We start from the raw sequence: 13,255 nt of genomic DNA, 5'->3' as shown, positions 1-13,255 counted from the left end.
CGCTTCCACAGGGTGGTGAGGCAGGACAACGTCTGAGCTCGTGGGCACTTAAAAACGTTAGTGTGAGGTGACCAGTTTAACCAACGCCCCCTGGGCTGACAAGGGGAATCCCGCACCACTGGCTGAGAGTCTCGGGAACCGAAACACCTTTGCCCGCAGGCAGCTGCCTTGGTAATTTTCACACACAGAAAGCAGAGAGAGTTCTCAAAAATCCTAGAAGCCACAAAACTCCATCTTTCCTGCCTACAGCTGTTTGAAATGGCCAGGAACCTACAGGAACCTACAGTCCTTTCCCTTGGCAAAAATCTGACGCACTGTCAAAGGAAATATCCCTGCACTCAGGTTTTCTGATCCTGGTGCCCTTTATGTGGGTGTCAGCTCTGCTCCTGCCCTTTTACTTGACCTACAGTATCTCCCCTTGCTTCAAAGCAGATCTCCCTGCACAGCCATTCCCAGCACCACTGTTCTGCTGTTGGTGTCCTGTACAGGTCAAGATAGAGGGCGCTTTGTTGCCTTTCTTTTAATTGGCCCACATTGCTGGTCATGATGCCGGTGCCTAGCAGGGGATACTCAGCCAGTCGCTCACTCTTGAATTTTCATTTATTCACAGCTCTTTGCCTGCTGGTAACTCTAACTGCTCCCATGACTGCTCCACAGTCTACAAATATTTGCCAGCATTTTTACAAGGACAGCTGGCCAACCAGCCCTCTTACAAGTGGGTGGGAGTGAGAAAAATCCCCCTCTGAACTCGGAAGTGACCACACAAGCACCTGACCTGCAAGTGTAACCTCCCAGTTACATCGTTTGCCACTGTAACCCTCCCAGGGGAGGGGGCAGCAGGATCACTGTGGCTCCTGCTGGTGTGGCTGTGATACATCTCAGGAGTGATCTGCTCACAGAAAATTAGCTCCGGGAAGTTGAACGGCTCTGTCATCTTCCACTGGGGAACATGAGCTGTGCAGTTACTCCTCTAAAGCTGGTTCTGCTTATTTCTCATGCTGCTGGAATAGGCCCTTCTTTCCCAACCTCAAGGACATAAGGGCAAAAGGGCCTAACATTACAGAGTGAGCTACAGCTGATCCTTTCTCTGGACATTTCTTTGGCTGCATTTCTAACTCCGTGTAAAATGATCCATCCCCACCAAGATCATTGGCACAGGAAGGACCAACAGCTTTACAGATAAAGTCTCAAAGGAACAACACTTGGCCCAAGAACTGATGTCACGAGACACACAGCACTATGTCAGGGCACACCCATCACCCTGTTTGCACTTGAATCTGCAGAAGCCAGGCATGGGTTTTTCAAACTTTCTTACAGAAAGGCAAATTATAGCTAAGAGCATCCTCAGTTCCAAAAAGCATGCCTTGTTCCAGCAGGATCTTCTCTCTTTTACATGTACAGAGCCAGCAAAAACTTGTCATTTTACCACCTGGAGATACTATGCTCAAAAGCCTCTCAGAAGGAAAACCTAGTTTAAAAATGTACTTAAGGATTAGTGATAGAAGAAGTTTCCAAGGGAGAATTTACTCTGAGGGAGTTAGCAGGTGTTGTCTGCGGCAGTGTGATTCCTGAGACTTTCACTGCCTGCTCTTCCAAGCTGAGAATGGGTCAAATTGCAGTCATCCCAATTCTTGTACATTTTCCTCCTAATCAGTCAGACAGCTGGTAGCTGAATCATCTGAAGCTCAGAGGATGAAGAGGGTACTCACTATCAGATACATAACCAGGCCATGCTGGCACTGAGGTAAAAAACCCTCTTGATATGAGAGGGAAGAGCTGCAAACAACTTGCTTGCATGATCCAACACGGATGAGACAGAATGAAATAAAGCAGCAAGAAGAGATTGATGAGTGCCAACAGGAGGGTCACAAGCAAGAGAGGTGTGTTTAGTAGAAGTTTGAAGTAGCAATTGTTTTACAAGGATGACAAACTACAGAACTGTGGGAGGAGGCAGAGGACAAGCAAGACACTTGTGGAAATGGCAGAGGCAGGAAGAAGAACAGCATAAATGCTGAAATGGCAGAGACATGTCAGGGTAGTAGGTAAGGAGTAACAGCAATGGATCAGGGTGAAATGCCACTAGGAATGAGCACTAAGACACTACTCAGTCATTGCTGTTCTTCAGTGTTTGCTTTTTATGGATCTCTTGGGCTGGCCAGAGGTAGAAGCTTTGGGACTTGAGCAGGCCATGACTTCTGAGATATTTTCTTGGAAATTTTTCAGAAAGGAAAAACAGCAAGCCAAAGCCATTAAAAATACCACAGACTTAAAATATGCTCAAGATATCACATCCTTAATAAACAAGTCAGCCTTCCTCTCATTCTGAAGTCAAAGGGACAAGATACACTAAAGGACTAAGGGAAGAAATTTTAATTACCACTCTTTCTCCTTCTCCACATTTAAATCTTGTGGATATAGTTAAGAAAGAACACAAGGAAATGCTTTCATGCCTAATAGGCTTGTGACCTAAGGAACTCACTGCCACACCATATGGGCAAGAACAGTAGGTAAGCAGTAGGTAAGCACTGTTCAAATACCTCCTAGAGAAAGCAAGAGTGTCATGCTATAAACACAAAAGATCTGAGGCCTCTGGAACATAATTTCTTTCTAATCCAAAATCAGTGATCCTAAACAGATCTTCTTGACTGTCACAGGGAGTACTCACTCACAAGGAGCATTATGCCAATTACAGTCATCTCCTAGATATAGACCCTACGTTACATGTCAAAATCAAAATTAGTTTCTCTCCAAACCAGACCATGTTCAGCAGTTTTTTTCTGCCCTGATCTAGAATCACGTTAAAAGCCTCTTTGCTTGACCACTGACAGAGTTGAGACAAAACCCCAGGATGTGTCCAGCAGGAGAAGGTTCTGCATTAGGGTTAGATAAGTGAAGTGTCCTCAAAGATTGCTTCAGTTTCCAAATCTGGAAAAAGGTTCAGAATATTGATTATATTGACTTTGCCTTTTCTTGTTTGTTGCTTTTTGGATGCCTTCCTTGTCTTTCTCCAGCTTGCTCTCTAGCTCTTGATTCCCTGCAGAGCTTCTTCCTGCTTCTCTTCAAGACCTTCAAATCTTTCCTCTGTATTCTGAGCACGGATCTCTGTTTCTTTGAAACACAGAGGCAAAGTCAATGCAAAAACATGAAATCTAAGGAGCTGCTGTCAGGAGACCCAAGAGAAAGATCTGGAGAGCTGAAGAGTCCAGTGGGACTGGCTGACTCTATAAAACATGTTTATGATTTCAGAGAAGGGCATTATTAAAAGATTTACAAAGGATTTTATGGCACATCTATGTAAACCTTGCAAATTTAATTAATTATAAAACTCAGTGTTTGCTAGCAGAGGGTGAGATGCTGATCTTCACTGTGAGAGGATAAAAACAGAGCAGAGTCAGTTCTATTAACAGGGCTAATGAGATGGGGTTTCCCTGGTTAATGCAAGCTCTCAGACAAAATAAGCACCTGCCTGAAATGAAACCCTGCCCTGCTCAGGCCTCCAGCACAGGACCAGTACTCAGAGCAGCTGCACTTGCAGATGTTCCAGGGCTGCCAGGACTTCAAAGTCTTCCTGAGAAAAGGAAGTGGAGGACTTGTTGGCAGCCACCTCCCTCTGGCTGGAAAGGGAAAAACCTTTGTTTAAGTGAATGTGAAACCAACAATGCCACATTTCATCAGCAGTGTGTGCCTGGTTTCATGCCAGTATCTCAGCTCACAGTCCCAACCCAGGCTAGAGCTCTGTGTCAGCAAAACATGGAAAACCAGAGGCCAGGTCAGGCACTGAATGAATCTTGGCATTAAAAACAGACTAAAATCCTTTTCTGATGCAGATATGAAAATCTCACTGCCTCATAGTCTTGGATTGCTGGTGTAATCACTGGGTTACAGAGGTTGGAGAAGGCTGTAGCTCGACCAGGAGCAAAAGAAACCTCAAAACACTTACCAAAATATTTGGAGAACAGAAAGAAGCAGCTCCTTACAGGGTCCAACAGGCATAAGTCAGCTTTCAACTATGATTTTTCAGTAAAAGTAACTCTTGAGAGGCTCCTGCTCTAAGCCTTGGAAGGTAATTGTGATTTCCAGGGACTTATATCTGTAAAACAAATCAAATCCATAAAGAAATGCTCCTGCATCTTCCACTGGCATGCAGAACTGCTGCCCTTGGTCAGAAAATTCATACCAGCACCTGGCTGCTGCTGAAAGAGAAAAGGAAATAAGAGAAAAGGAAATAAGAGAAAAGGAAAAAAGAAAAAAGTAGGAAATACCACTGGCCTAGTGGCATTCAGGGCAGTTGTAGGGCCACATGTCACATCACATACTGTGAGTAATAAACAAAAAGGTCCTGCTGGAAAGTAGCACATTGCATCTACTACAGTCACCTGCATAATAGCATCTTCCTCTTCTACTTCTAATCTTTCTTTCTCTGTTATGGATTTCCTATTGTTGTTGGCATCTTCACCTGCAAACTGTTCTTGAGTTGAAGAAATTATAGTCCTTAAAGTCCCTGAAGTTCAGCTTTAGTTGCAATTCCTGTAAGGCACCGTCAGGATCAGGTTAGTGATGTCCTCCATTTGTCCATGCAAACAACCTAGGCAAAGCCAGCTGGTGTCTGACTTTCTCTTGCATCTATCTAGACTTAAACTCCAGCCACCTAGGGAGTCCTGGCTGTAGATATTTCTAAACACAAATGAAAAGGCCAATTACTTAACATTACATCAGCAGCAGGAAAAAGAGAAGCAGCATGAAAGCTGCAGCACTGGCTGTACACTGGAGTCAAGAACAACATCACTCTGCCTTGGGACTGAGTTCAGAATCAATGGGAACAAATTATCCTAGACAATAAATCTAATTCCATTTCCTTGTCATCTGAAAGCAACCTGATTTTTCATGAAAGCAGACTAATGCCAGGCCAGCCATCTATGTAATGCAGCCCATTGTCATAGGCAGTCTCAAACATCCTTCCACATAAGGAATTAAATCAGCTCAGCCTGATCTCCTGGGCAAGGCAAGCTCCAGGACTGCAGCAAAAATCCACCTCAATGGTGAAGGAAAAGCCATCATGCATCATGGGGAGCTGATCTAGGAGGGTGGTAAAACTGAGACACTCAGAGGACAAGCAGTCTGCTGTCACATCACAGCAAACCCACCAGCCACAGGACCAGTTTTCTGTGCAGCTCAATCACCTGCACAGAGCATCAGAGCAAACCTAAAACCACTAATGAACAACTGGTCTTGCTAAGTAATCTGAAGTCAGTGTATTTCACATAAATCAATGTCCTACCTCATTCAATTTGCAAACTGGTCCAATGACAGAAATGTTTATTTGTACCATTTTTTTCTTCCATATTCATTAAAAACACATATTTTCCAGCTATGGATCTACCCTTCTCCCAGCTCTTGTTTAGGATCATATGCTGTTTATCAGCCATGTTCTCATATCCAGAATTCAGCAACAAACCAAAAGTCACACACTACACTGCAACCCTAGAGAAACACTTCCTAGGAATCTACAGCCTTAGGAGAAGGAAATTAAACCACAGAGAGCCAGCAGGCCCTGCTGCTCTCTGAACAGGAAACATCAGTGTTATTCCAGAGGAAATTCTTACTAAGGGTGAAACAATAAATTTGTGCTCATGCACTGTACAGCAGACCTTGCAGCTACTTTTAGAGGAGCTCTCCTCTGCTCCTTTGGCTGGCAGACAAAAACCACAACTCAAACAGGAAAGAAAGTATCGAAATAGAAACAAGTGTCTTCACAACTGTGCTCTGGCCAGAGGGAGACCAAAGGAAAGACTGGATTCTAGATAGAAGGCTCTTATCCCTAGCAACTGGAGTCTTGTGCTTCCTTTTTCGGGAAGAACATCATTAATTCAAAAATAGAACGCACTGTTGGATCTGACAAAAAATCCCCAGGTACCACCAAAGAAAGCCCTAAACCCAGAAGCAAAATGACCTCCAGACCTGAAGGATCTCCTGTCTCAAAGATATCTTTTGCTTCCCAGCTCAAAACCCCCCAGTATATTTAAGCACACCATATGCTGGAAACCTGACACAGGCTTTTTTGTTAATGCTCTGGTTGTGGGCAAACCTGGCACTCACAAGGAATCTTGCACATACACATTATGGATGTGCTCTGCAAATTATTTATTTCTTGATGATATTTACCAAAGACAATGGAGCACCACGGAGAAGAATATGCCCCCACATATCTGACTCTGTATGAATCACTCATTTTGGTGGGTTTTTTTTCAAATGTCAAGATTTCCAAAGCAGGTGGCAGTTCTGAGGGAGATGGGGGTGTTCCAGGAAGGATATTGAAATCTCCAACTGTTTCCACAGGGGTTGCCAAACCAAAGCAAATGAAAGGCAGTCACCAATCACTTTAACACTTCAGCTGATCACGTTTATCCCACTGCACCAGAAGCCTCACAAAAGGACATTTTGCAGGTGCAGTTTTCTGTACAAGGCCAGCCCAGATCCAATTAACACCTCTGTCTTACAAGAAGTGTGGTTTATCATCACTCTCAGCTTCCTGCAATGGGCTGGAGCCTGTACAGCTCCTCACTGCATCCACCTGGGCCAGTCAGGCAGGAATCTTGTGATAAAATACTGGGAGCTTGGCTTTGTGCATGCCAAAACCTCACTTCAACTTTCACACCTTGAATATTTCTTCCCAGTGCTGTTAAAAACCTAGCTGTGCCTGCAGGGGAAGAAAATACAACCTTTAATTGTAATTCCTTCAGCCAACAAAAATAAAACTGGATTCTGTGAGGGATGCCAAGAGGGATGAACAGCCTATGTGGGAGCTGGTTACACTCAGGATTAAGAATGAGCTGTTTAATAAACACTGGATACAAAGCTGCTGGAAGAAAATAGGCTTGATGCAAAGCCCCGACTTCTTGTCTTGGCAGATTTGGCTCCCTCATTGCACAAAGACTTAATATAATTCTTTTTAAAAGAGCCTTGCAGTCACAATCACATTCTTCAATGATGCAGGTGATGCAGATGTGCAAAATGCCTGGATGAGGCAGTAAATTACTTGTTCATTCACTTATCTAGCCATGCTGATGAATATTCCCTGTTTCTTGGGGAATATGCTTGAGATGTAACAATGCCTGCTCTTGATAGCCAATGTTTAACCTTAGTTAAAGTCCTGGGGAGGTCTTGGTCTCTGTGACATCTTGTAGCAAAGTTGGCACATTAAGCACATGGTGGGAAGGACAATCCTTTTGTGTTTCAGTGATTTTGATGACCCATGCATGATTTTAATGCATGGCTTGGTTCCCCCTCTGCACAGCTGTGGAGTAGGGCAGGTTAAATTCTCTGGTTTAGGAGAAATGCAATGAAGCAGAGTTGGGATGTCCAGACTGGTAAGAAATGGAGTCATTTACCCTCTGTAGGATGAAACTCTTTAGAATGCACAATGGGAGCTCCACAACCAGGCATTACTTTTGAATTATCAGGAGGCCAAAGAGAAGCAGTAGGAGTGATTTTTGTTTAAGTTTTCCTGCTGTGCAGCAGGAAAGATAAGGCAGGTGCCATGAGGGCATGGGATGAGGGAGGACAGTCACTTGGGAACACTTGCATGGGGTTTGGCTATATTACCCCTTACAAGTATTTTGTCATCCTTACTAAATAGCAGCTAACTTTCAGAAGGCTCTTTGTGTCATTACATTGATCTTAGCACTTCATTAAAGCCCAAGAAAAGAGAGACCTAAATGAAGTTCACTGGAGAAGTCACTCTAGTCCCAAGCGCAAATTTCAGGGTAAAACCACACCTTGTTCTCACAATGAGGGTACTCTGTGAAGGCTTTAAGAAGTGATCAAGGAAGACTGAACAAAAGCTCAGACCTCAAGACAAACCTTTTAAATTTCCTGTAAGTACTTTCTTACATGTCCTTTCTAAAACAATCTCATCTGTCATTGTTCTCTCTCCCTCTCCCATCCTTGTCATCAAAACATTTGTATTTCTGTCACATTCTGCTTGAGACCAGGTAATTGGATCATAGAAGGTAATAAATACTTCAGGTAACTGAGTGCTCTTGCCTTACAGGACAAAATTACCATGTTCTCAGTATTGTCTCTTACCTATTCTTTATAATCTCTCTCATTTTCACTGTTTCTCACCAAAGAGCCATGTAAAGAGAAAGGATACCTTGTGTTTTCTGCTGAAAGGCCATTCATTACATTACAATGCAAAAATGAACCCAGGCCATTCAAAACTCCTTGCCTTGTATGGATCAAGAGAATACCTTGCCTGTGGCCCAGCTCCCAAAGTCTTTGTGAAAATGAGCTAAGATTTCTTTTTCTGGGCTCCACTAGCTGAAGCAATTTTGGATCAGATATCCATGCTGTGCCTGTGCTCAGACCATGGCTAACTATGACAATCTGCTGTTAACCTTTTGCTATGCTGCTGTCTGGCCAATTCTGGCCCCATTCCTTCATCTTGCTCTCCCTTTCTTAGGACAACAACTTATTTCTTTCCTTTAGCTGTCTCATCTCCTGTTGTAGGCTGAAATATGGCATGTAGCATAAGCTAATGCAGGGAAAAGGACAGGATAACCCTGAGTGAAAGAATAAGATGACAATATGAGAAGCAGCTCAGCAAACCTGAGTAACACATGTGCAATTTAGTTTTAGTCTGAATAAAGGAAATAAGATGATTAAAATAAACCAGCAGAAATGAAACAGTTTGGAAATCAGGAACAAGTCAAGGTCTTGCAGAGGCAAAGGTTGAGAAGGTTAGTTGCAAATTACTCAACAATTGTTTGTTATCTTACACAGTAGATGATAAATTTGATAAAGATAAGTAGATGATAAAGATGATAAACAAAGAAAACATTTATTGACATACTTTATTATCAGGACAATTCAGTATCTAAATGAAGATAACTTTGCATTACTGATAAGGTAAAAAAAATATTACTCTCAGAGAGTGCTGCTTGGTTAATGATCTTCAAAGAGATGTTTTACTCTACATTTTAAATATCCATCCTTTCCTTTTAGTTTCTTTTCCATAAATCATCTACATAATCACAAACCACACACTCTCCCACTGAACATATGACTTCCCCGTGTTATATCTGCATTGCATGTTCTTTGCACTGTATTACATTTAAAATTACAGGAATTCTTTTCACCTGTGACTGCAGATCAGGTTTCTTGGAGTTTATCATTGGAATGCTCTTGATTCCCAGCACATATCTGGGGATCATACTTTAGCTTTGGAAAAGGCCAGTACACAACTGGTCCTTTATTACCTGCTACTTTCCTGACAAGGCCAAGTAAAGACTGAGCTGCAAAACTGGTCATGCCTTACCATTCCCCCCACTTTTCCTTCTACTGGATTCTCAGTAATTTACATGCCCTTTGGTTTGTTTCTTCCAGGGTAGGCTGCCATGGAGACAATGCCTCCCTACTGCTCTAGGTCTGCTTTTAGCATCTGAAAGAAGAGCTCAAGCCTGCTGTGCCCCTAAAAGCTGGACCAGCCTTTGGCTGTGACAGAAAGGTGATGGAAATCAGGTAAGAGAAGTATGAGGAATCCATGAGCATAAAGATGCTACAGTGAGTAGGAAGCACAATAAATTGAAATCTGCTGGTGACAGTTCTGAGCATTTCTACAGATTAATGTAATTTATCAGTCACCAGAGCTTTTGATCAGATAGTGCTCAAATGGGACTGAGTTTAATGCACTGCCTGAACTATGGCGTTGGTCAATCATAACTTCTCATGTGGAGACTCTTGAGCTTCAGCACAAAAGGTTTGAGCTGAAGTGGTTTTGTTCAGACTGGTGAACGAAACTGAACTGGTAAACTTAGATGCCCCCTGGGACTCAGCTTACACAGTTCAAACACTGTTTGATAATATGTTCAACCCCCAAAATCTTGCATTTATCAACTCCTTGAAGTCTTGTAGGATTTCATCCAGTGCCTTTTCATCATCAGAGAGTAGCTAAAGCAGAGGGAAAGAAGGGATGAGAGCTGAGGAAAAACTCTGTTAGAGTCAAGGACTCTTCCAAGAATGGGGCAGCTACAGCTTCTCTGGGCAACCTGTGCCAGTGCCTCACCACCCTCGCAGGGAAGAGCTTCTTTCTAATATCTAACCTGAACCTACTGTCTTTCAGTTTGAAGCCATTCCCCCTTGTCCTGTCACTTGATACCCTTGGAGAAACATGAAAGATGTGCACATACTCCTGGTTCTCTCCCAAAGAGGACACAGGTTTGGCAGCTGGGGGAGGGAAGCTCATATAGTGTTTTTCACTCTGCTTTTATCTCTCCCACTACATGATTCAGAACCTGACAGAAACAATCTACATCTGAAAGCAGATGGAAACAGCCAGCTCTGAACTGTGCTAGGGAGGCTGATGAGTTTTAGGATCAGGGTAACACTGGGACACATGTATGAGGCTGTTCCTTCTCCCAGCTAGTGATAGACCCAGAGAAACAGCTGAATACAGCACTGATGGGAGTGTGACTCTGCAGCAGCCCAGCACTCCCTTACTGCAACCTAAACCATGCACCAGTCTGCACTCAGCCTGAGCTCCCTCCCTTGGGTCAAGAAAGATGGATGAGATCATGTTTTTTAGGCAGATTAAGCTTGCACTGCCTGTGCTTGGCCAAAGAGCATTTTTCAGTCTGCTGCCAATACCCTATTGCCTACAAACCAAAACATTCCTCCCCTCCTAGCGCTGTTAAACTTCTCTTATGTACAAAGAAGTGTAAAGCTAGTCCCTGCTAAGTCAATTAAAGCCAGGAGAGCTTCTTTTCTTAATCATGGATCACAGAGCATCCCTGCCAGCCTGGCATCCTTTGGAAAGATGGTTCTAAGAAGTTGTAATTTAGCAACTCTTTTGTTTATTAATCCCAAAATGTCTTTCCCTCAGATCTCTTGGCCCAACAGGAGACAGCTGGTCCATTCATCCAGCCACATCAGCAGCACCAGCCACCTACCAGAAGAGACCAGGGGAGAGACCTTGCTGTGTGTTCCCAGTTCTGTCTTTCCACTGCCCTGGGCTCCTTATCCCTTCTTTGCCAACCTTCCAGCACCCATCAAACTGACAGGATGGTCTGTCAGGTACCTGAATTTGCTCCAGCGATTAGGATAATGCCAAAGCCGATCTCGCATTTGCAGGCAGCTCTGCAGACAAGGCACACGTGGCTGTCACTATTGAGCAAGAAACGTGTCAGGGAGTGGGAGAGGTCAGGGTGACCATCTAAACAAGCTCTGTGTTGTTACTTCTTGAGGCTAAAGAAACCAGTGTGGACAAAACCTCAGCAAGGGAATGACACAGCACAGGGCGTTTCTGAGCATGTTTGCAGGGAGTGGAAGGTAGCACTTCAAATCTGAGTCAAATAGTGTGGTCAGCAAAGTGATGCAATATAGGAGAAATTTATCTTAGGAGGTCAGCAAACTTTTTGCCCAGGGAACAAACACATGCCCTAGAGAAGACTATTCTACACAGAAAAAAGACAGGAGATGGAAACACTCACCCCAAAACCCCCTGGGGGCTCTGGTGGTTTGTGGGGACTGTAAGTACCCTGGGCTGTGGAGAGAAGCACGAGTACAGGTCAGGCTTTGGAAACCTCCTCTGGAACAAAATGAGTTGCCAGAGAGAAAGAAAATGCCTGATGTGGTTAAGCACCCTGGAGGTATCCCTCAGCTTGGGGATTTCTGGAGAATAACACATCAGAACCACTTCAACAGCATTTACTCTGCTGGTCAGAAGAGAGAGCAAAACTGATGATCAAACATAGGCCTGAGAAAAGCTGTGGCAAACTTCCTGGCAGTCCCTTACCCCAAAGCAGCATCTAAACCACAGGCAATCTAAACCACAGGCAGCTAATCCCATGTTTAGTGGTTGTTAGGTCTTTGGTGAAGCCTAGGACAAGTTACCTGTGGGAGATAAAGCTCCAGGTGCATGGACACTAAGGGATGCTCTAAATCAACTTCAGTCTGTGTGTCTGTAAAGCCATTTTCCTTCTGGTGGACTGCTAGCAGTCAGTTTCCTGCAGAGTTGGGAGTGCCCTAAAACACCAGCAATTGCATACAAAAATACAAAATGTAATGCAGGGAAAGATCCCATTACTAAATGGAAGCTGGAGGGATGGAGAGACAAATGCAGAACCCCACAGCCTCCAGCCCAGAGCTACCTGACAAGTCCTCACCTTATGGTTCCTCTCATCTTCTATCCATTGCCTTTTGGTCCAGGAACAGGCATTCCATGTGTAGGCATGGTGAATGGATTTTTTTTTTTTTTTTAATGCTTAGCCAAGAAAATTTGCAGTAATGAATCCAGTAGCAGAATTAAACCCACATTTGTACTTCATAGGGTTGGGGTTTTTTTTGCTCTTATTTATTGTGGAAACCCCCCTTACACCAGACACTGTGCATCTGTTCAGGAGCCCCCAGTGCTTTGCTGTACCCTCCCAAGGGGCACTTACTTGGTTTCCACCTACAAGCTGCCTAAAGCACCACTGCTTCTTTCATAGATCTTACTGGGCCAGAGATTTAATGGTATTTGTCACCAATTATTAATCTCACCACTTTTTCTTCTTGGAGGTGTATCTTACTAATGAAAAAGAAATATATTTCCATTGGTCTCATAATCCCCATGAATTCTCTTCTGAAGCCTTTCTCCCCCACCAGCCTTGTCAATTGTGTAAGTTTTTATAAATGCTTCTGCTATGAAGCATTTATAAGCATTCTCCTTATCAGCTCCATCCCTGTACTGTAGGTTTTAATTACAGTAATTACATTTCTTTGCTTTCAGATACATGTTTGTGGGTGTAGGTAAGATCTAGGAGTAGCCCTGACAGGTAGTTTCTTGTCTTGTTGTGCAAATGGTTCCTTGGAAAGAAAATACAAAAAATTGCAAAAAAAAAAAAATCTTGACAGAAGTTTTGTTTTCCATCTCGTGCCTCTTTGGCAATACTTGATATTCCCACCAAAGAATGGGAAGATTAATGGCCTTGTTCTGTAGCTGTTACAGTTTAAGGACACAGACAGGACTTTGGAGCATGTGGTACACAGCTGGAAAAATATCACATTAAGTTCTTGGCTCACAAACTCTTTTCAGGCCCAAAGTAAAGGCAGAAGTCACCAACATGATACACATTTGGCAGCTGCTCCAATTTGATCAGGAAAGGTGAGAAACTCTGGTCTGTTCCTGGAGCTATTGACTCCTTCCTTCCCTGTGCTCCTGTCCTGCACATCAAGGATATCCTTTCCCCTCTCAGTGATGATACAAAGTTTAGAAAAC

This window comes from Molothrus aeneus, chromosome 9 (genome assembly GCF_037042795.1).
Source record: "Molothrus aeneus isolate 106 chromosome 9, BPBGC_Maene_1.0, whole genome shotgun sequence".
NCBI lineage: Eukaryota > Metazoa > Chordata > Aves > Passeriformes > Icteridae > Molothrus > Molothrus aeneus.
Note: the sequence above shows the minus strand (reverse complement) of the source record.